The sequence below is a fragment of the Danaus plexippus genome, chromosome 10 (assembly GCF_018135715.1).
Source record: "Danaus plexippus chromosome 10, MEX_DaPlex, whole genome shotgun sequence".
In the NCBI taxonomy this organism is placed as follows: Eukaryota; Metazoa; Arthropoda; class Insecta; order Lepidoptera; family Nymphalidae; genus Danaus; species Danaus plexippus.
Genome location: NC_083543.1, coordinates 3,676,955 through 3,701,052, shown reverse-complemented (window position 1 = coordinate 3,701,052; position 24,098 = coordinate 3,676,955). Strand labels below are relative to the sequence as shown.

The following is a 24,098-nucleotide window of genomic DNA, read 5'->3' as shown; positions in this document are numbered from 1 at the left end:
TTTAATTAACAAGATACTAATTTTGTTATAATGTGATTATACAAAAAAAAAATTGAGTTTTTTGTTAAAATTATTTGAATGGGTGGTTTTTTATTGAAAACTTCAACACATTTATATTTGCAAGAAAGGTTTTCGGTACGAGCTAGAAGCTTTGATGTATTTATCGACTAATATATAACTCTGACGACGTGTATGTACTTGCAGTTACTTTACCGAAAATATAAATGCGGCGGTATTTTAAAACTTCGGCTACAGTGTTATTTAACTCAAGGGACAGAATCACCTCGAGCGTTGCTGTTAAACGTACTTTTAAACTTGTGTTGAACTTCAAACATAACGTTTAACTTCTCTCTTACTTTGTATTTTATTGCATCCTTGTATGTTATTCGTATCAGTATTGATTGATGTATAATACCAAAAATTACGTATTTTTGATATAGCCATTATGAAACTAACTGTTTATGTGTGAAAACGTTTTTTTATATTAAAATATTACTAATTTTGGCAGATTTCGTAACAAATGCCCACAACACTAGAATATAGTTTGGGGATCATTAGGTATTGTTTATTGGGAATTATCTAGGAAAACCCCTAAAAAAATCTTTTGAGAAATTTTCAACAATAGTTTAAACAATCGCACCTGAAACAAAATAAAAATTGTAACATTTTCCTGTTTTTTTTTCTCCTATTTTGCTACCCCCAAAATTTTTGTGAAATATGTTGAATCAACACTAATAAAAATTTACTATAAGTAAGAAAATGTGCATTCCTGAATAACTGCTGTTATTTATTATACTGTTATGCTTACACATCCTGATTACATCTGCTGCCAGAGTTTCAGTTACCTTTGAAACCATGAATTTGTGACCCTCTGGATGCTGGTGTACATTGGAGAGACAAAATATATTTTATGCCGGTATCTCCCAATTGCATAGAGGTATGTATCGCTCAGTAATGTAAAGGATACATTGGAATACATCCACAGGAATTTTAGGGTTTAATTCCTCCCATTTTTACTATCGGACATCCTAGCGCACTGAAGGCCTTTCTGTGTAGAGTTTCCTCGCAACTAGGAGAAGCGATACACTTCTCACTTTATTATGGATACAACCACTGATTGCACCCGTTTGCTACCACCTGTGTCAACTTCCGTTCACAATTTAGATGTCTCTAAGGCACAATTTAATAGGCAATTACAGGGATAATACTGTTATCAGTCATGTTATCATTTCTACCTTTCATCGTGCGGAATGATAATCAAGCACCATCCAGTCAGTCGTAACAAAAAATAAATAAAATATATACGAGTATTATTTTTTTTCAGATGAGGGCCAAGAGTCTAATAATTATAAGCAAAATTTAATTGATATATACATTGCAGCTGTGCAGTAATGCTAATACAAATGCAAATCAAAATATTTTATTTATATTATGATATCCGGTTAACAAATAAATAAATAAATAAATATTTATTGTCATAATGTATGTTATCTAATAAGTAATAAAAATATTGTACTGAAAAAAAAGAATGCTAGTTTTATTTTTGTGTGATATTGATTATTAACAGGAGTATCCATAAAAATATAAAAGGTTTGTAAACAACATGGAGATGCAATGCTTAAAACTCCGATTTATCCTGGCTATCCTGACTAATTATTATTATTTTCTAGGAAGTTAGCGCTGGATCTAATCTGAAACGAGGGAAAACATACCGTCCTAACAATTAAATTGAGTCAGATTACTCCCTGAAATATAAAATGTTATAATATAAACAAGTAGTTCATTAAATACAGCAATTTTTGGTGCTGCATTAAATCGCTGTCAAAAATGTAAGATTAACATTTAAGTAAATTATATAGACTCACTATATAAACTTTCAATGGAATTCTAAAACCATAATTCTTTATCCTTCAAATAGATCCCACATAACTTCCATTTATTAATTATATTAAAGTGTGCAGTAACTTAAATTATTTAATTCTGATATTGTTTACAATCGTGTTAATCGAAACATCATTAAGGTGTGACTTCAAGGATTGGTACGAACGTTGATTATATATATATCAGCTTCTTATACGAGCTTAATAAAGATTTGAATTAATTAATTATAATTAATAGATGACCCATTTTAAATATATAAGTTTTTATGAACCCCGTTGCCCTAATGAAGGAAGATTACATGATAGATAGATCTTTATTGCTTTAAGTATAAGTAATATTTGGTTTTATACATTTGAATAAGTTGCTCTACCCTTACTAGTTTATCTGCAAAACTTAATATGGCCATGAAAAGAAAAACCTTCATTTGATATGCAAAGAGAAAGAGCAAACACGTAATACTTTTGAAAGTTCTGAAATTTTATCGAAACTATAAATTAGTTATTAAAAGTTTTATAAGACTGTGTATATAAATATCTAAAATAAAAGATACTTTTAAGACGCTAGCGGAGATTCTGCAGTAAGATATGGCGCTCGAAACACTTACCTTATAAAAATATTCTCAGCAAATGCAAAGCTGGCTTTCTTTATTCACGGTACGCACACCTGCCACCGGTGCCTGATGCAATGAGAATTTGTCGTCTCCTTGCCAAATTTAAAGTTATTCTGTTCTAAAGCGACAAGATTTCAGTACTATATATAATATCTCTAAATAAAAATTTTGTTACCATTTCTCGGCTAATATATTATGAATATGACACTATGAAATAAGACTGAAACATCGACATATAATTTGATTACATTTCGAAGTTCAGTTGCATAATATAGAAATTATGAAATGGATTTAATTCTTAAACAACATGAAAATGTTAAATAAATACGTTAAGTATATACAGGTTATTACAACCATAACTTTATAATAAGGGTATCAAATTATATGACACAAATATAATTCAAAGGGGTATAATGAGAAAGCATAAGACAATTGTGTAAAGATGTAGAACAATTGCATGACTAATGAATAGAATCTTAATCACGTCGCTTTAATATCAGAGCTCGTTTCAGGAATCTAGATATTAATGCTGCACTAATTAGAACGGTCCTTTCGTCCAAGGTATTGTTACAGCGCATCAAATCACGTTATATAAAACAGAAGAACACTTGTAAATCAACGAATTTTTATTCTACTCATTGAATATATTTGTATGTAAATAGAATTGAAAAATAATATGAATTTTTTTTTAACAAATATACATTTTTTTATCAAATTGTTTTGTAAAATCTGCAATTTTTTGATAACATTGAATTTGTTGTTAATTATTGCTAGTATTGTTAGCTTTATTTTCAGATTTCTATTGTTTATCGTGACAAATGATCCAAGAGAGCAATCATAGCTATCTCGTTGTTTCATTTTAATGAATTCAATCGAACTGCATTAAGTTCAACGACTCGTTCGTATTGTATTTTTTATCATCAATAGTATCCATTTAATATGCTTGAATTTTTTATTTTCGTACTTCACTGTAGAATCATTCATTTTTTTCTATGTGTAATTTTACAGAAAATGTAACTGTGATTTTTAAGAATAATACTTTTGTAGAATGAGTGAAGTGGGACACACTTTTCTGTAGGAATCCTTTCTTTGTTCATTACAAGATGATTTTTAAATCAAGAGAATTCGAGCTCATTAAGCTTTCACGAGTGGTTTTAATGGATATAATGAGGTTTATATTGTGGTGGATATGGGATGAAGGGAAAAATATGATGTTTGATTGACCTTCATGACTTTTTGTTAGACTTTTTACTAAGTGACAAACCTAATAACATGTCTTCCAATTTAATGTTACAATAAAATTTTATAAAAATAAAAGTAATTTAAAATTAATTCAATTTAAAATATCAAAGATATACATGTATATAATGTGATAATATGTAAAAGATGTCGTTCAAAAACCTGATAAATTTTCATGAAGCATTGTTTCTGTCTGGTCCTTATCTCAGTGCAGGTAAAGTCGTTCATAGTAACCATTTATCTTCTATTTTCAACTCTCATCATATGAAGAATGATCATATTTTTGTTCCTTTTAACTTTTATCTCTGAAACAATTAGAATTAAAACTATTCAGATCACAAAAATTTTGATACATTCCCTTTGGTTATGCTTATGCTTATTTTGTTTTATCATTCTTGTAAATTTTGCCTTCTCAAAACATTTTGTTAATATTTTAAAGAAATTATTTGTATCAACTTAAAAGCAACATTATTTTATACTTTTATTCAAATTATTTTAAAATAATAATACAACAATATAAGCATTCAAATACTAATTCTTGTTAAAGCTTAAAGACTTAATAAACTGAACACGGACAAAGTAATTTACAGTAATAGAAATGATTCCGAAACTAGGAAGCAACCTCCGATATAAACCTCCATGTTTTTTCACCCTTTGTATATCGTGTATCCGCTTTGTTTTTAGAGCCTTTATGTACTCTCATGTCTTATTTAACTTCATATGTATTAAAGATTATGTAACTTAATTATATATTTTAAACTAAAAATATATATTTAGAGGTCTAACTGTTCTTACTCTCCGTCTTCTATGAATCACATTAAAAGTAAAAACTTTCAGAACATTCCTGCAAGTGGCAGTTGGACCTTTTGAAAACTTATAAAGTAGTTATTTTCCGCTCAGGATCCCTGTTACGATTAATCATTATGCCTGCGGGCGGCATGGAGTGACTTTATTCCCCTAAAACAATATGTTTGTTTTTAAATTTAGTTACAAACAGTTAAGGGCAATTCCTTTTAGGAATAATATATATTTTCCGTTATGATCTAAGCATTTTGTATGACTGTCACACATATATATTTTACTTGATTATTATTAGCGAGACGAAGTACGTAGCAAAGGCCGTTTTAATTCCGATTTTACTGCCATGTTTACATATATTAAGTATAATGTATAAATCAACCTATATGTTATTGAATATCTTAATTCGATGGTACATAACTATAATTAATAAGCATTAATTATGATATACCAAGTCCTGCCAGAAGGTCCTCAATGAAGATAAGAAGTAAAAAGTCGAAAAAAAAGAAAAAACATTATGAGATAGTATTGATGGTCAGACTATATATATATATATACATATATGTGTGTGTGTGTGTGAATATGTGCATATGAATTTACAATATGAATAAGTGAAATGGGAATTATTTGTTTTAATATTCGTCATCGAAAATTTTTGTTATGCTTAGTAATATTTTATTTAGCACATAACATTTAAATATTATTTTGTGTCAATCAATGAAAATAAAAAATCAATAAGTTTTTAGTCGATAAAAAACTAAACAAGAAATGTGCCCTAAATACATCCCATTTTGCGGTTAATTGTTTTCGTATTTATAGTCTTGGGAGATTGAATATAGTTATTTGGTCTATATTTAGATTGGGATAATATGCTTGTGTCATATCTCTAATTTTAATCAACAGTATCAGTTACATAAAAGAATAATCCAATAATAATAAGCCAGTAACATAAAAAATATTTCAGTTCAAAGATAAAGCGATTGAATTAAGAATATATTTGTTTTTGCTTTTATTGATACCAGTCTGAAAATGAAAAATTTTAAACAATTTATTAATTTATCCAATTAAAAAATATTATTCATGAATTATTTTTAATCGTTTATATAAAACATGCTTTATTTTTTAGCGAAGTAAATAATATAATTTATATTTATTTATTAACAAAAATAATTCGTGGTTTTCATTATCTTATTACTGGATTAATCCCAATAATACTAACAAATATAAAAGTCATTTTAAGACCTTAATATAGATTTAAATATGCAACTTCGTATCGTATACGACATCGAGAATAAGAGATTATAGAAAACTATAATTGGAATAATAGCATTAAACGAAACCACAACCACTCGTTAAAATATTTTTGCTTTAAACTCTATTCGGTGGTGAAAATCGATTATTCATTGTTAGCTTTACAAATGCGGATAGTTGATGCGTAACAAGCACCACATAATTTTAAACGTAGCTTACGTTACTACTACCTGAAATACACAAACTTCAAATTTTTTAATTGATATGATTTCTTCACTTCTTCATTTTTTCTTTTTTTTCTGCCACGAAACATACGTATTACGTACAATATTTAACACTACATATATGTAGTTCTAGGATTGTATATTACACTCCTATTTCCTGAATAAAATGATTTTAATTTTCGGAGGAAGATATTGTTTTGTTTTAGGAGGCCTATACGTGTAGGTCTGCTGAGAAAAGAGAGAGCCAATGAATCCGACAAGGATGCAACCTTTATATTTAGAAGGAGTCGGGAGTATTATTGGAGTGCCATTTCATACATTTAAAAACTCGATATGTGATAACTATACCTGGAATAATAAGATAACTATAACTGGAATAATACATACATGATATGACATTTTACTATATACATGCATAAATACGTTAGAGAAAATGAGAGTAACATGATACAATTACAAGGAAACTGCTGTAATTAACCAACGTACATATGCTAATAATCTCTGTGAAAAAAAAATAAGAGAAATGTTACAATACTCTATTCTTTTATGGCGGGAAGTTTAAAAATATATATTATTTTGGAGGCTGCTATAAATTATATTTACTGCAAATGAAATTGAAGAGACTTGACAGATGTCAAGTCAGATGTCAATCTAGATAGATTTGTCAAATTTATTACTGATATTATGGCAATCAAAATATTTTTTAACATTAGGATTTATGATATCCATATGTTATTAATGTTTCAATTTTTAATTTAAAAAATTTGGAATCGAAAGTCATGAATACATCGCATATAAAAAGGTTCCTTCGAACAATAAATAACTTTTGGCAATAAAATAATGTCCCTGAGCTACCAATTCAGCAAAAGGCCTAAAGGATTTATTAAATCAGGTCAGGTTCGTGAAAACGACTGAAATATTGGGTACATCGTTCAAATGTACAGACAATGTGTTACCTGCAAAATCTTAAAGTAGGGTTATGTTATATTTTGTTCATATTAAAGATGCTAATGTAAGATTTCTCCTCTAATATAAAAAAATAATAATAGAATGGTTTGACATTGTGAATCACGTTTTCATGTAAACAAAACAATTAAATATAAGTCTGTTTGTATTACAAAATGAAAAGTTTGTAATAAAATAATAATAATAATCGATAAAAATGCAAATATCAGTTTTTTTATCTGTTTGTATCGGCTTTGAAAGGATGTAACGATTTTCATGATATTTTCACTCACAGGTAGGTAATTTATTGTGGAATGACTAAAGCTTCTTTCACCCACTTAAGAAAAGTATGTTCTTATGAATTGCATTTAAAAGAGTGTTTAATATACATACGAAGCTGTGAGTGACATCTAGATTCAAATAAACTGAACTGCCGCTGACCCATTATTTTTGGCATTGTAAGTAATTATATCCAGTATATTAATTTCAAAACTCGATTTTCTGTGGGAGCGATTGCCTGTTTGGTATTATTTGCATACTCTATAGGGTATACACACAAAGTGACTCGGGCCCGAACTTTGTTCTATATTGTATTATTAATGGAATGAGCTGATAATTTTTATCTGCTGTATTTGTATTACAATGCCAAATAAATATAGTAAAACAATTTATTTTTGACTTATCAATAATGATATTCTTCATGAGTAAATAAATTCTTTACGAGATCGTAAATGAGCTGTAATAAAATTGTAGGCACATATACAAGAAGAGTTGATGAGGGCGATTACGGTTATGAGACACATTCCTTACCGGTCCCAAATGCCTGTAAACCTTTAGGCGTTAGCCTTAAGTGCCGTAATGTATCATTTTTATAGGTTAAGCTAAAGTGAATTTGCAGGACGAGATAAGTTTGACGCGTCATCTTGGACCTGCTAATAGTAGTTTATGTGTACACAAGGATTGGAACAAAAATGTCTACCAGTGTCAGTTATTTAATTATAGCCAGGATTTTATATCAGAACTCATAATATTTAACGGTAAAAACTTTCAGAAATTTTCTGAAGATATTTTTAAAGATGTCGAGATGAAAAACTTGTATAAAACAAAGTTCAGAACTTCACCCAAAAAGTTGGAGTTTGCTTGAACGTAATCTTAATGCACAGCTTTTCACAAAACAATACTAAACTTTTTTAACTTTATTTATTGTATATATATTTTTTATTATATTAATAAATATAGGCAGCTTTGTCATAATATTTTTAGAATGAATTCTTTAAATAATAAAAAAAACTTGATCAACTTTTTCTATAAATGTCTAAAATGGAAACTACAATTAATTTTAACACGATACAAATATTACAAAAATTTTGTTTTCAATAACTATGTTGATGTCCACATAACAAATTGTATAAAAATGTTTTAAATAAAAAATGCCTAAGAGATAGGCTATACTTAATCCAAACAAACAAATCATTCCTTTACCTTTACAGAAAGAATTTCGTTTGTTAAAAGTTAAAACATTTTTTACGAAACCGTTTGTGTCAAAGATTGTTGATACTAAATTAGAAGTAAATTGTGCAGAGAAGAATGAAATTGGGGTTTGCTAACTTTTACGTTCCAACACTGGAATATTTTTTTTAGTATTTTTTGATTATTATCGAGAACTGATGTTGGTATTATATAATTTAAATTGACGTAAATTATACAATATTATAAAAAATCTGAATAAAAAGAATACTAATTAATATATGTCTGTCAATCATAATCTTAAGAGCATTGAAGTGTACTATTATTACAAAATAAACTCACTTCTCGTTTTATAATATTCTTAGAAATATGTATTAAATAAATTCGCGAAATTTTTTTTCTATATTTGTGAACTTCCTTATGTTTTTTGTTTTCTCGTCCGAATCAACTTTTGTATATTTTGAACTTTTAAATAACAGCAAGCTACATAAAGAGGATTAATGTTTTTGTTTCAAAATGTAGATTATTTTTATGTGAACATATTTTATGAGTTTAATCGGTACTATCAATAATTAAGATAAACTATCAAACATTCCTGTAACGAGTACAACCAACTTTAATTAAAGCACTTCAAAGTTAAAATTCACGAGTGAAATGTCGTCTGTATATTTTATGTTTAATTTATGTATCAAACGAGATAAATTTGTACCGGCTTAAATTTCAAATAACATCCGCTTAATTAAAGTTAATCTTGAATCTCGCGCGACGCGATTCCATTAGCAGAAACATCCAAGTCGAGCCTACGCCAACTGTAATTTAATAACTAAACATACTCGAAATAATATTTATTAATATATAGTAACTCTTTCAAACAATACCTAAATATTAGGATCAAAATATTTAAGTACTTAATATTATCTTTTGATTCTATCAAAAGCTCAATTGACCGTTGCTTAATTGACATTTATTCGGTAAAACCTAAATGGAATAGGCTTTACGGATTTTATCATAATATTTTTATATCCATAAAGTGCGGGATAACGAAGCTAATATTTTCCTCGATACGAAACCAATTGAAGACCTAAATTGGATAAAGTGCTGTTTAATCGGCTTTTAATCGTCAAACGGACAAAACTTCTTTATAAGTTGCTTTTTGCCCTCCAGACGTAATAATTTTGTTAAGTTTTTATCTTTGAATTAAGAAATACGTATAAGTTGCTGAATTTATAGAGACCATTGTTTGAGCTTAAAATTCTGATAATAAAGGATGATTTAAGTTATTATACTATATTAAGAATTATTAAAAAAAAATCCAAATTAAATTTGCCCAATTAAGTTGAAAAGAAAATATATTGATTTTTATTTAATTAAAATATGTTATGAAAAATAATACCTCAGCAATAATGTGGGACAAAATTTAAAGCAAAACGAATCCAGATTTTCGTTTTTATGTAGGTCTGTTTCTATAAAAAACCATTGTGTCCAATACATTTCAATAGAAGCCATTACTTTGTGCTCCCCTTGCTGCAACACAAAGATTAATTTCACACATTTCCTTTTAATACATACATACTTTATACAAAGTATCTCATTACGCTATTGCTTCGTACATTTTTAATTTAACAAACAAGAGGAAATACTCACACACTAAAAAATACTCTAATTCATTTCTTACGGTGGAACCACTTCGGTTTTAATAAGCATGCATGAATTACATTCACTTTTACTGTAGGAGTTCCTGAATAAATAAAATGAGAGCCGTCCTACACCGTTTCTTCCCTCCCTTTGTACTCATACTTCCTGGCATGCGTAATGGGATACCCTAACAAAACGGAGGCCAAAAAGATCTTTTGTACTTAATAAAAGTAGGTACAATGGGAACCAGTAAGGATCTGCATAGAAGGTCAGTTAGCTTGCTCTCCAAAAAGTTTTATAAAAAGTCCCTTTGAATTTTTACTTTTTTTTATGCACAGTTTTCACCCATGGGCACATTTTATACATTTTAATTAACTTACAACAATAGGTAACTAAAATCGTGATTTTTATTTTTTAAAGTTATTGTTTATTAGAGAATGAACAATCATTATACTATAAATTAAAAAAAAATTAGACGACTTGTTACTTATTATTATTAGTATTATAAGTAAAATACGAGTAGTGTATATTAAACTTTATTATTAATTGTTCCCATTCCGTGACCCTGTTTTAATATAAAAAAGAAAATAAGAAATAAAAGGACCCTTTTACCTTTCCGAAACCGTTGGTCCAGACTTTCGGATAAAAAATACCTTCTTATAGTTCGACTTTAACAAAACTAGGTAAATATAATTTCTTACTATAATAATAAAAGAATTACAATATGCAATTATCGTATGTATAACTAATAAAATAAAATACTTTGAAATCACTTTATTTACTTACTACTTGTAAAAAGTTTATTCGTTATTGAACTTTTTAATGTTAAATAAAAATTATGTGATGTAAAGTAAAAACTTGAAAACTAAAACTAAGCCAAATAAAACCAAATAAATAATTTCAAAAATGTATACATTATAGTTGTGAAGGCTTAAACAAAATTAATATTTATACTCTTCATTGAAATAAGATGGAGGTTAGAGGGTCAGCGCGTATTTATAAGAGCACCACTTTTTCTGGCACCCGTCTTATGATAGACACTAGTCGATAATATTTTAATGATTAGAAACAATACATTGGAGTTTTGATTATGTTCAGTCCATTGAAGTGGAAGTAGCGTTCAAGCAAACATTCAATGGATAGTCCTTTGAAGTAAAGGAATGATTTAAAACCATTGGGCTTACAGTTTAGTAGGAATCGAAGGCGACCGGGTTAATAGAAATATCCAGAGAGTGTTTTGCTTATCTTCGATGGTTGTTACATCTATAGTCCTATTCATAATTTGTGTAAAATATTGCTAGGTAAACCCACTAGCATAGGTAAACATGCATGTCCAGTTTTGGCAACGGTCTCGGACGATATATCACAGGACATTGACAAACACGATTGTGCTGCAATCACGGATGTCCCTGTCTGCACTTCCGCGCCGCTATGAGTAATATCGGTCGTTACATGTATACATTTTTAATATGCGGTCATGCAAGTCTACAATTTATCACGGGGCTTGTTGTTTATTCACCCAAGAAATTGTTAAGCCTGCATGTAATTTCATTTGTTTTGTATATAATTGTACGTCAGTGCCTAACAAAGTTTTTATGCTTTGTTAACGTGGTATGGAATTTCAAGGTTTAAATTTAATTTATACGTCAAAAAATAAATAGAAGTTTATGATTCGAGATATCGAAAAACAAGAAACCAGATAAACGTGTATTGTATTTTAAGTGATGAAAAAATAGTGCTAAATGGTATAGAATAATATGTTATGTAATGAAGTAAAAAAGTAACGGTATTAAGAGTTTCTTTTCCAGACGTAAGTTTCTCAAGCCCAAGGTTACATTTCGCTTGTAGTAACTGAATCTGAAATATTCTTTTTATGATGGACTATTTTTCCACTTTTATAAAAAGGGATGGTGGATTGACAGGCTGGAGTGCGGATTGCGGAATAGATTGTAATAAAAAATGACAGGTATCCATAATACCCATATATGATTGAGCGTTCCATCAAACTACTTTTGAGTGCCAATATAGATTGGTTTTATTTTCCCGCTTAATTTTATGAAAAAAACGTTTGAAGAATTACTTTGAACGTTATTTATATACATTGTTGTTAATGTGGAATAGGTTCGGATAAACAAAAATATTTCCTTAATATGAAGTAAAATAAAAATTGAAGACATTAAATGTTTTTTTTTTTGCCATACCCAAAAAAATAATCAAGAATTTTTAACGGCCCTCCAAAATATTTAAAAATTAATTTTATAAGTTACAAGGATTAAAGTTACAAAGGTCTTTCATTAGCAAACTTGAATTGCGTTAGAGAAGAAATATGAGAGAACTTCGATCATTTAATAGGGGACGCTTGATCGCCTTCAACGGAATTCATAAAAAATGCTGAGAATATTATAGGTATATTTAATAAAGCCTCCTATTTTTTTCTTTTATATTATCATTGAAGTTTGAGATCACTTATTGCGATTCTTTTGTACAATATAGAGTTTTGAATAGAATTGTGATTAATGAAAAGTCAGGTTCAGTAAATTTTTCACAAAAAGCTTTCTGCTATATATTTACAAAGGCATTTTTTATCAATGATTTATAATGCCGCTTTAAACATTTATTGTTAGATTAATATAACAAGTCATATGAGACGGTAATAAAGCTGGTTAGCTTAATTGGCTTAAATACGTTGAAGTGCTAATGCTATGTCAGCAGATTAATAAGACGTCGTTGTAGTAAAGTTTGTGTGCTATAAATTCTTGTATCTGAGTTAACTAGTTTAACTTTAGAACATATTTTAGCATCTCTTGAGTAAATTTTTATGTACACTAGGTTGCTAAAATTGAGAAGGGTAGGAATTACCGGTTTTAATTACGTTGATATTTTTATCGTTACATATTGGAACTTTTAAAGGAATGAAATATTTAATTATTAAAAATTAAGTTAACATTTCAACACAAGTTTATTAGGAAAAATCAAAATCTGTATATTTGGTATTCGATATCTATTTGCTATTATATCTGAATATTCTATATTTATATATATATTCTATACCTTTGCTAAATCTTATTGTATAAATATGTTATGAAAAGAGTTAATAGAAAATATGTCTAAATTGTCTACCACGCTTGCCCTGACCGGACCATTTCGTTTTACAAATAGACCATTAGGCCCCAATCCCTTTTGCTATTTCAAAAGGATGAAGGGTTAATTTACGAGCTTAAAATTTAAATCTATGACCAACTTGCCTAATGCTAGGTGCGGGTTAACTGTGTTGTTAAACTCTATTATTACAGGGATTTATAAGTTAGTTTTATGTTAAATAATTTCTGAAAGGTTGTTGTTATTGGCATATTTTGAAGTAGAGTTTGCGGGAGTCATTTGTAATAAATTATTCAACAAAATGTGCAATTTACTGGTAAAACTTATGTTGCAATAATTTAATCTAAATCACGAATATACAATAAAGATTCAATTATAATAAAATTAATCATGATACAGAGAGGATAGGTTTTGTTAACAACGTTAACCGGCCTTGTCCTTGCTCCTTTCGGCAAAACCGAATTTGATAGTAATAAATAAGTGAAAATGTTAAATTATTCAAAAAATATCTAAGAACAATCCTGACATGAGTTACATTTTTAATTTTATGTATTTAATTGAAAGTTTTTAGTCTCTTCCCACTCTTCTTTCAATAACTTGTCTGATTCTTTAATTGGTCCATTTCACGAACTACACAAAAGGGTACGAAAATTTTTTTTTGGTGCTCAAATAAGCAACTTAAGTTTGAGATGTGAATGCCGTATTTGGATAATTTGAGGTACAATTTGTTATTTCAAAATCGATTTTTTAAGTAAATATACACATGGGATGTCTGTATTTTTCTGCCTTGTAACGTTAATGTAATATTTTTAGGATTAATTAGTGCTAGTATTTTATAAGTATTTCTTTCTGATTTATTTGCGTACATCTATTATTATTTAATAAAATATGTCATAAATCCATAAGAATATCATGAAAATAAAAAGTTCGTTCTAAAACGGAACTCTTTCACCTCGACAACTACTGGTCCAAAATGAAAATTTTTCCTTCTCTGTCTCTGTTAGGCAGCCCATTCATTGTGAGAGACTTTAAATAAATCATCTCGTAACACCCTTAAGAGCACAGCATCCATGTGAAATGCTCTTTAAACTAGAAAAATGTATTCCTGTTCAGAGTTGCCATTCCTTTCTTCTATTCAATTCAACTCTATGTCCAGGTGAATGAAGACACGAGGAGAAGCTAATGCTTAAAACAATCCCTGAAATAAATATAAGGAATTCAAACAACATTTAGATTACACAACATTTAGATTTGTTTCAGCTCTTGTTTGTCAATCATAAAACTGAAAATCCGTGTTGAAATAAAAATACAATAGAAAACTTTATGTTGATAAAAGATTTAAAAAAATTCTTAACACGTTTCCGTCTGAGATCGCAAAAATACTTTTGGTTTGAAAGTTTTAATTAAATTGTGACCCCTTGAGACGAAAAAATTAAATGAAGGTGATATAAAAGCTAAAAATACGATAAATTCAATTTCATCTTAGGAATTTTTATTAGTTTTATAATTATTTCTAAAAACCAATTAAATATATTAAAACTTTCTCAATTTTCAGATATATTTATAATAAATACTCTGCTTAAAATAACGAAATAACTGATAAATATTTTATTTATCATGAAAAAAAATCTCAAGAAATATTTTTTTTATAATAAAAAGATATTCATTGTAAAATAATAATAAAAAGAAATGAAACTGGAGGCAATTATAAAATAAATGTCACAATTAACATTTATTATTAGAAAATTATATTATAGATCACGTTAACGAGTAACTATGGGGTTTTCCAATAGGGACGCTTGAACTTTGACAGCTGATTGCGGCCATGTTGTTTGAGTGACAGCTGTCAAATGCAGTGTGTTATATTCATTCCGTCCTCCCAAACCACCATGGCAGGTTACAGTGTCGAGCAGCACGTGCAAATCATAAAATTGTTTTATGAAAATGGGTCTTCAGTTCGAGCAACGTTCCGCGCACTTCGCCCGTTTTACGGTCGCGATGATCGTCCTGCCGAGTCGACTATCCGTCGATTGGTGGACAAATTCGAGTCAACCGGGTCAGTTAACAATCAGCCGGTTCCCGTGCGTCAACGTAACGCGAGATCTGCCGAGAATATCGCCGCTGTGCGCGACAGTGTCCTCGAAAACCCGCGGCAGTCAATTCCGCGTCGCGCACAGGAACTCGGCCTTTCGCAGACGACAACTTGGCGAATTTGCGTTGTGACTTGAGCCTGCACCCGTACAAGATCCAGCTGACCCAAGAGCTCAAGGTTAATGACCATAGACAGCGCCGTGTGTTCGCTGACTGGGCATTAGAGCAGTTGGAAGTTGACGCCGATTTTTGCAAAAAAATCATCTTCAGCGACGAGGCGCATTTTTGGATGAATGGCTATGTCAACAAGCAAAATTGCCGTATTGGGACGAGACCAATCCACACGAGGTTCACCAAGTGGCAATGCACCCGCAGAAAGTGACTGTTTGGTGCGGATTTTGGGCCGGAGGCGTGATTGGTCCGTATTTTTTCGAAAACGATAATGGTGTGGCCGTCACCGTCAATGGTGAGCGATACCGGTCGATGATAACCAACTTCTTTTGGCCTGAAATCGAGAATATGGATCTGGACAACATGTGGTTTCAACAGGACGGCGCTACGTGCCACACAGCACACGCTACGATGGAAGTTCTGCACGAGCAATTTCTGGACATGGTCATCTCGCGCGGAGGCGACGTGAACTGACCACCGAGATCGTGCGATTTGACCCCGCTGGACTTTTTCTTGTGGGGTTTTCTTAAGTCGCAGGTCTATGCCAACAAGCCGCAAACCACCGATGCCCTCAAAGTCAACATACGCCACGCCATCGATCAAATACAGCCCGATTTGTGCGCCAGAGTCATCGAAAATTGGACCTTTCGTGTGCGCGCCACCAACCGAAGCCGTGGCGGTCATTTGAATGATGTCATATTCCATACATAATGGGGTCGATAGACCTTCCAAATAAAAAAAAAATTTCGCAAATATCTTTCCTACATGTATTTTTTTTTTGCATTTCAAAGATCAAGCGCCCTTAATGGAAAACCCTATAGTACATAAAGCCATATCTCTGGATCAAATAAGGAATACTAATACAAATATCTGAAGTTTTAAGTTAATCAATTTACATCTTTATTCTTAGTAAAATCAATGGTAATATTAATGATTTATTTCTGCTAAACTATACACGTACAGTTTGTTATGTATGTAAATATAGTTGAGTCACGCAGCTATAAACCATTGGAAGGACATTTGAACGCACTCTTAACTAATTTCACTGTCTTTTTACTAATTATATACGTATTAAAAATTAATACCATAACAGACGAATAATTTCCTTTAAAAATATAATAAGGAACATACGAAAGTTTTTTATGTTCCAGAGCTGAAAATAAATTCTACTTCCCCTAACACTAATAAAATAAAATACATAATAAAAACTATTTTTACATTAGTCGTTAAGGATCGACGTTTATATCTCACGCTGTCTGCTCTTCGTTTTATTACGCTTGTTTCGGTTTATACGTCAAGAAAGCTATTTTTGTCTATAACGAAATATGTGTTACTGAAAATGTGAATGCAAATTTTTTATTTCGTTCTTCTTAGCATAAATAATCACTTTAAATATATAAATATCATATGGATTCCTTGTATCTTTGAGTAGTGGTCCGAATATTAGATTTTAATTATCATTTTCAAGAGCTACATATGCAGTACACTTAATGGTAAGGTAAATGATAACTAGGGGATTATATATGGTATACAATTTTCGTAAAAGAAAATTGCTACTATTAAGACAAATTTTGATTATAGCTACAAGATAAGCTCGTTTGATTATGTAATTAAACTATTTTTAAATTGTTCCAGGAAATTATGTTTAATGAAACAATTAAGTAAATAAAAACAGCACATATCTCTTTTAGTAGCATAACCATGTATGTCAGTAAATTTATGTTCCTTGAAATTTTTTTATTTTTTGTGACGAATAAGATTTTAATAATTTATTGTTCTCAAATGACAAAGAGATTTCATATTTTGAATAATTATAAAGTCACCAAGAATAAAGAAACCATTTAATGATGTCTGCGTTCTTACAATGGAGAATAAAAAAGCCTTATGTGTCTCCATATTTTAAGTTTAAGCATTATGTTCTATTGTATTTGTATGAATACTTGGTACAAAGGGAGATTGCTCTTCAAAGACAAATGTGTATTTTGTGTAAATCGAATCCATTGGGGCTTTCTTTACTAAATATCTTATTTATTCTTTAAAATATGCTATAAAAAAATAATGGTACGTTAACATTACTGTGGTTAAATTCTCCCTTCTCTGTGATCAAACTCTAATGGCCTTAGCATGTAATCGAATAACTCATTGGGACATGGCAAACAAGCTAATCTCAAATTGTTTATTGTTTGTCATAGACCCGATGACTAAATGTGCTCGTAACATATTGTATCCAGTAATATCTCATTATTAATATTATTTTCTGAGATGAAATAAATATTTTACCATTAGTACGTTTATAGTATACTATAACTCTGACGGTCAATTTTAAATCAAAGTTTAGAAACATAAGATATATTTATGAAAATTTTTGACTTTACATATTTTACAGTGAAGAATTGTTTTAGAAAAATGCGTAGAAGCACAAACTCGGTCATATTAGATTAATTGAAAAAGGTTTATTCGACTAAAATACTTGTCAGTCAGTTCGTTGTGTGATTACTTAATCTTATTATAAGAAAGTTTTTAGGCAAAAATTCCAGGCACTAAATGAAAGGATGTCACGTACCTAGCACTTGTCCTCAAGTTTGTCGGAACAGCCACATCGTGTCTGCAAGTTTTCACATAAAATGCACGACTTTACAAACTGTCTAGAAACGAACGCCAATTTTCTAGTCAACATATTGAGTGTTTAAAATATGGCTGAAGTAATAATATATTTCTTCATTTAGTTTTAAGTCTCTATCAAAAAAATATGAGCAAAAGTTGCTTTTTTTAAAACTAATGTATTATTTTTATACTTATTACATCTTGTATATATCAGTGATTCTAAAGTTTGATAAGTTCCTTTCCAGGTTCCTTTCTGTTTAAAACATTTTGTTTATCTTCATATGGGGCGCTACGTTGATAACTTGATTTGTTTTTGTAGTAAAATAAATAGTAGATATAAAATCGATACAATAACAATAAAAAATGTAATATGATACAATTCAACTTTATTAGGTCTATAATGAGATTTAAGACTTTCGCGAGTATTAATTTAAATGAAACTAATACTTTTATGATTTACTACGTACATTTTATTATTTTTAAAAACATCTGATCTGATGGTCTGTCTGTGATCACGGTTGCTGCAAAGTAACCGAAATGTCGGGAGTTTTTAAAAATAACAAAGTACGCGTAATTATCCGAAAAATATTAGTTTCATTTATTAGATCTAGTACCTATTATTTTAATGAAAAATATTTTGTTAAAGATAGAAGTTAGACAGATGCCTGTAACTTTGTTTTAACATTTCAACGTTATTCAATTTATACCTATGTTATTACAAATTGTCTTTTGTTCAGATCCCTATGCATACAATTATGCTAATTAAAACCTCAAATTTACTATACCTTCCATAACAAAGGAACCGCGGCTTTGTAACCGTTTGTCTAACAATATATTGAACTGAACTGATTCAATATTCACAAAGCAAAGGTTTTGAATCCAACCAACACACTATTTTATGTCATAACAATCGTGCAAGTCCTTCCTATGAGAATAGGGGAACCCTCCATTAATTTTGTAAGAAAAGAATGTAAGCAATTTCTTTTAAGGAATTCGTAACTTCTCGTAATATTTTTAAAATTGTATATTTTTATGTTAATATTTATTAAATTTTGAAGTTTGTATTAACTCATATTTTTCATAATACTTTAGGTATTTGCGATTTATAATACTGATACTTTTAATACATTTTTTTCTAAGTTATCAACTCTTCTTTTCTATGTTATTTAATATTATGTATTTTTATTTTGATTATTCTGAACTGTGTAATCTCGTATCTGGTAGACATTCATCTTATTACAACGAAAACATCCGTTAACAAAATGGAAATATAACATTATAAGAATCTTCATTGTATTTTTGAAGTATACCTTTGATAATGTTCAAAAGCGTTCGTTTCTATAGGTATTCTTCTAAAGATGTTAATAAAATTGAACGTTTGAACTAAAAGTAATACTATGAAACATAACACATACTTGGTTATTGCAATATAATTTTTGAATTTTTTAAATATGATGTGTATTAAAAATACTAAAGTTAAAGAAAGCCCGTATTTTATTACAAAGCACTTGGGTAAGAGCAAAACATACGTCATTCTGGAAAATAAAAACATTTTTCTGAACTACTAGAAGTATTTTTAATGAGTATAAGAATTTCGCTACAGTTTTCCTTCGTCTTAAACGAGTATATACTATTTGGGAATACAAATGTTAAAAAACTTGCTTTCATGTTCATAATATTAAGTATGTATATGAAACTTTGAATTCAAATCAAAAGAAGTAAACATGACATATTATTTTATTTTAATTTAAATACAGATAAAATATATAAAACAATAGTTTGAGATTATTCCTATCTGAAAAAGCAAGAAAAAAGTGGTAATTATTCTTATAAAAACAATTTATATTTTTTCGATGTTTATTTTTTTTTTGTTTGTAAAGTTAATATAAGCCCTTGAAGAAATTTAAGAAAAGGATGACGTTAACAAATTGTATGAATGTTCTACTTACAAAATCATAAAAAATAATGATACTATTATGTAAGAATTTCAGCGCCTGAAAATTCGAGTATAAACAGGATGAAAGAAAATGGCTATTAAAATATCACGTGCGACGTGAATAACAGTTTATTTTATACTTCGGTTACGGCTTAAAATTCCATCTCTTTGATTATTTTTCTCAGGTTAAAAAGATTATCATAAAAATATCTATAATATAATTTTTACTTGGTGTATGGTATGATTTTCAAACATTTCGAAACTTGAATTTATAGAGAAATCTCTATTCTTACTAAAATATACTTTGAAAAGTGTCCTTCCGATTTTTGTTGAGTCGAAATAAAAAAAAATATATACGAAATTATTATTATTGTTTCAGTTTATATTCATAAATTTATTTTCTCTCATTCATCTGATTTTAATGTGGATAAATTTCTTTTATACAATTTTAATTGAAAAATAACACTTGCATAAAAACCAGAGGCACAAAAACTACAGCAGTTTTAATAATCGTTTTTTTAGGATAAATTCTGTCGAAAAGAAATTCTATTATAAACGTATACGAGCATCAATATATCTCGAAATTTTGTGAATAAACTATTAGACTCACACGTTCATGCGCTGAAATAGTTCAATGCCAGCGCTATTAGCCTGTAACATAATTACTTTATTACCAGTATTTATTTTGATAAATATTTAGATAAGTTTTGCTTCTGTAAGCTCAAAGGCTGGTACGACTTTAAAACTACATGGAATATGTGGCTTGACTTTGGCCCAATTGTAACCAGTGGTTTTTGCTAATGAGCCGTTATTACCACTTTGATGAAGTTAATCTAAACTTTGATAACATATTCGAAGTAATATTAACAACGTTCCTTAAATGATATTCTTATTGGATAGAGAATTTCGTAGCTTTACATTTATAGATACATTTTTTTTTTTCACTTTAATCGCAGGGTTTATAAGTTAATAACAAATTGTATGTCATGTCAATACTTAATAGTCTATTTGTTGAAGATAAAAGAGGAATTTTTTTTTTTTCTAATAGAAGTGATGAATCTGAATGCAAAGAACAGTTTGTAAAAGTTATATTTGTTATTTATTTTTATATTGGATTTCAACTTAGAGGGAATATAGTATTCATAACATAATTATTACAAGATAAAATGCTTAAATAATAATGAGGTGTAGTTTTTTAAACACTGTTTAATTCATTGTGAGACATACATATACAATTATCTCGAGCCGTAATATATATTTTAATATGTTCAAATCTTAATTATAAAATGCATGAGTCAAACATTTATAACATTTGTGACTAGTTAGACATACACGTATATATATATATATATATAATTAATTTTTGAAAAAATCTGTGAGGATTTTGAGGGTTTTTTATTCCTGAAGAGGAGTTGGGAACAAAATTTTATAATTGAATGAACAAATATAATAAAATATATAAATTAAAACTAGCATGAAGAAACGTCAACATTGTTATTAATTTGCTGACATTCAATGTTTCATTCCGTGTAAGTGTAGATAAAATTTGCACCGGCTTAATTTTTAGCCGGTCAACGAATGGACCAAAGTTAGTTCAGCTTTACGCGCCTGTATTAACAACACGGTGACTTTTTGATGACTTTTTCTGAAGTTCTATCGAGTCGAAAATGTAGTCTGAAATTTTTTGAATGTTTGCCATATTGCTGAACTGGCTCCAAACTATAGTCGTATTTTAGTAAACTGCAACGTGCCGTATATAAAACCGAAAAGATGTACGTACGTAGATACTAGAGCTACCAGTCGGTATTCGGTGCGGTATTAAGGTGTCAATAAAATGGGTCGCTATGAGTATCGAGGAGCAATAAATTCGTTTTCAGCTACGTAGAACTAAGAGCTCAGATTATTTCGCACCATTTACTCCTTTCATCCACCGTCTTCATAATACCGCCTTTATAAAAAGGACTTTTCCAAGCAAGATTGAAGTTTTTGGCTACACCCACGGTTTAATCGAATTCCGTGGATATTCGTTACATGTACGTTACTAAGACTTCGTTTATATAATGTATGATTAACTTCATATATTCTAAATTATCTATAATTCAATTTTATATATATTAATAGTTTAAGTGTTCAACTAATTTTTTTCTGGGAAAACAATAGTTTCGATTTATTTTGTTAGTTGTGCTTGCACCTTTGTATTTGCTTAGCGTTTCCTATGTACGTATATACTAATAACTAAAGATTAAAATTTGAATTAACCTATTTTTACCATAAAACGTCAGACTCTTCAAACACAATCCTATAACGTATTTAAACTTGATTAAACAAAAGTGATTGACGTTCATAAATTATTCCATCGGTTTTATGTTAGCTTTCACGCTTCAATCAATTCACGACGTGTATGATATTGGCAACATATTGAACGATGCCCTTTGGATGGCAGTTAAAATATGTAAGCCTAAATTGAAACTTTGTTTATTTGTCTTCAATGCAAAATTTCATTTCTCCATTAAAACGACATTAATGAATAGAATAAACAAAGCTCTCTTCTTAGGTCAAGCTTTTTATTATAAAACCGTTTTAAGTTGTGATAAATATTTTATGGCGGGGTGTGAACTAGAATCGTTGTCGTAGATAGAAAAGCAAAATTGTTTTTTTTTCATCACATTGTATCGTACAGACGAAGTAAAACTCCATATTGAATGAACCTAGCAAACTATACAAATATGCGGAAACAAAATGAAGATATGAAAGAGATAGACTGTGCCAGTCTACGTGCGTGTCCTACTCCCAGCTTTGTATTCTTAACAATACTTTAAATTCTGATAACAATGAATTCACATAAGCGCTTTTAAATAAAACATTATGTCCATTATCGTATTTTATATTGTGAATACCGCAATTTTATCAATTAACCGCAACTTGCATGTGTATTAACACATAACGTTGTAAATTTTGTTAATTTCAATCATCAAATTTAATGTGGAGGTCGTAGATTTGAAAATAGGAAAAAATACATCAAATAAATAGGAATATTGTTAAATTGTTAAGTCATGTCACTTATTAGTAGACACAAATTTATAACTTTTGTAATAGGCTGACATAATATTTTGTTGTTTTAATATTCGTCTTTAGATTATTAAATGGGCTTTATTTACTAACCGCACTTTGCTTTTGGATTCAGGTAAGACGGTGCTGTCACCGATATAGCATCCCGCACTTAAAATAAGTAAAACAATTCTAGAGTTTCTTCATCTTGCAAAATTTTATAAGTTCAAACAAATTTACCCTAGTACTGGTAATGTACGAAAGAAGGTAAAATAAATTATGAATTACGATATGGAAAGTTAATTCAAAGCGTATTTTAAATATTTGCTTATGAGAGCCATTTTAATATTTATTCCTGGTCATAATTTACTTTTAAATTGCTTTTTAAATCCGCTTACGGTCAGAAACAAGGGGATATTTCTATAAATAAAATTATTATACAATACCAGTGGTAATCGAAGCCGAGTTTAGCAATCGTGACGCCAATCATAAAGTATTGTGGCGTGGAAAATTTAATAAATATCACTTTTTATGTACGATTTCAGGAATTATTTGGTTTTTCCGTAACCGTTGTTAACAAGGGTAAAGCAAAACATTGAAATGTGTGTTGTCTCATTAAAGATTAAATTTTAAAAAATCGTTTTATTAATATTATTAATAATAAAAGAATAATTTTAAATTAATTATAATCTCAAAAAAAAGCAGCGATATTTAAGTACGCATAGTTGGTATATGGACAAAAGCGGGTTGAAAAAATATTTAAAATAAAAATAAAAAATTTAACATAGGGAAATTGTTGCCACCTCTTCTGACGTAATAGCGGTGGTATTTGTTTACCGACTTGCTGATTTATAAGATATATTAAAAATTTACGAGTTCTTTCAAAACCCATGTTTGAAAAAAGATTGTTTTCCTTCAACTTAATATAATCCATAGATATTAATTGTTTTTTTTTTTTTAATAAATTGTAGAAATTATGCAAACTTAAGATTAAATTTTTAATTAAATATATATTTTTTCTTTTTGGTAATTGTTAAAAGAAATAATTAAAAAAAAATTAATTGGAGCAAATATTGCTAACTCTTAATATGCTGTAGTA

At 29.1% G+C, this 24,098-nt stretch overlaps 1 long non-coding RNA gene across 1 annotated transcript in view; it reads right to left on the bottom strand.

Annotated features, from left to right (window-relative positions):
• Window positions 1-1,398: 1,398 nt before the first annotated feature.
• The window catches only part of LOC133318970 (uncharacterized), a 30,890-nt gene continuing 8,190 nt past the window's right edge, over window positions 1,399-24,098 (bottom strand). The window contains exons 2-4 of the long non-coding RNA XR_009752688.1: window positions 3,893-4,035; window positions 2,486-2,609; window positions 1,399-1,691 (exon numbers count right to left, since the gene is read on the bottom strand). This is a non-coding gene — a long non-coding RNA (uncharacterized LOC133318970). The remainder of the gene's footprint in view (window positions 1,692-2,485; window positions 2,610-3,892; window positions 4,036-24,098) is intronic.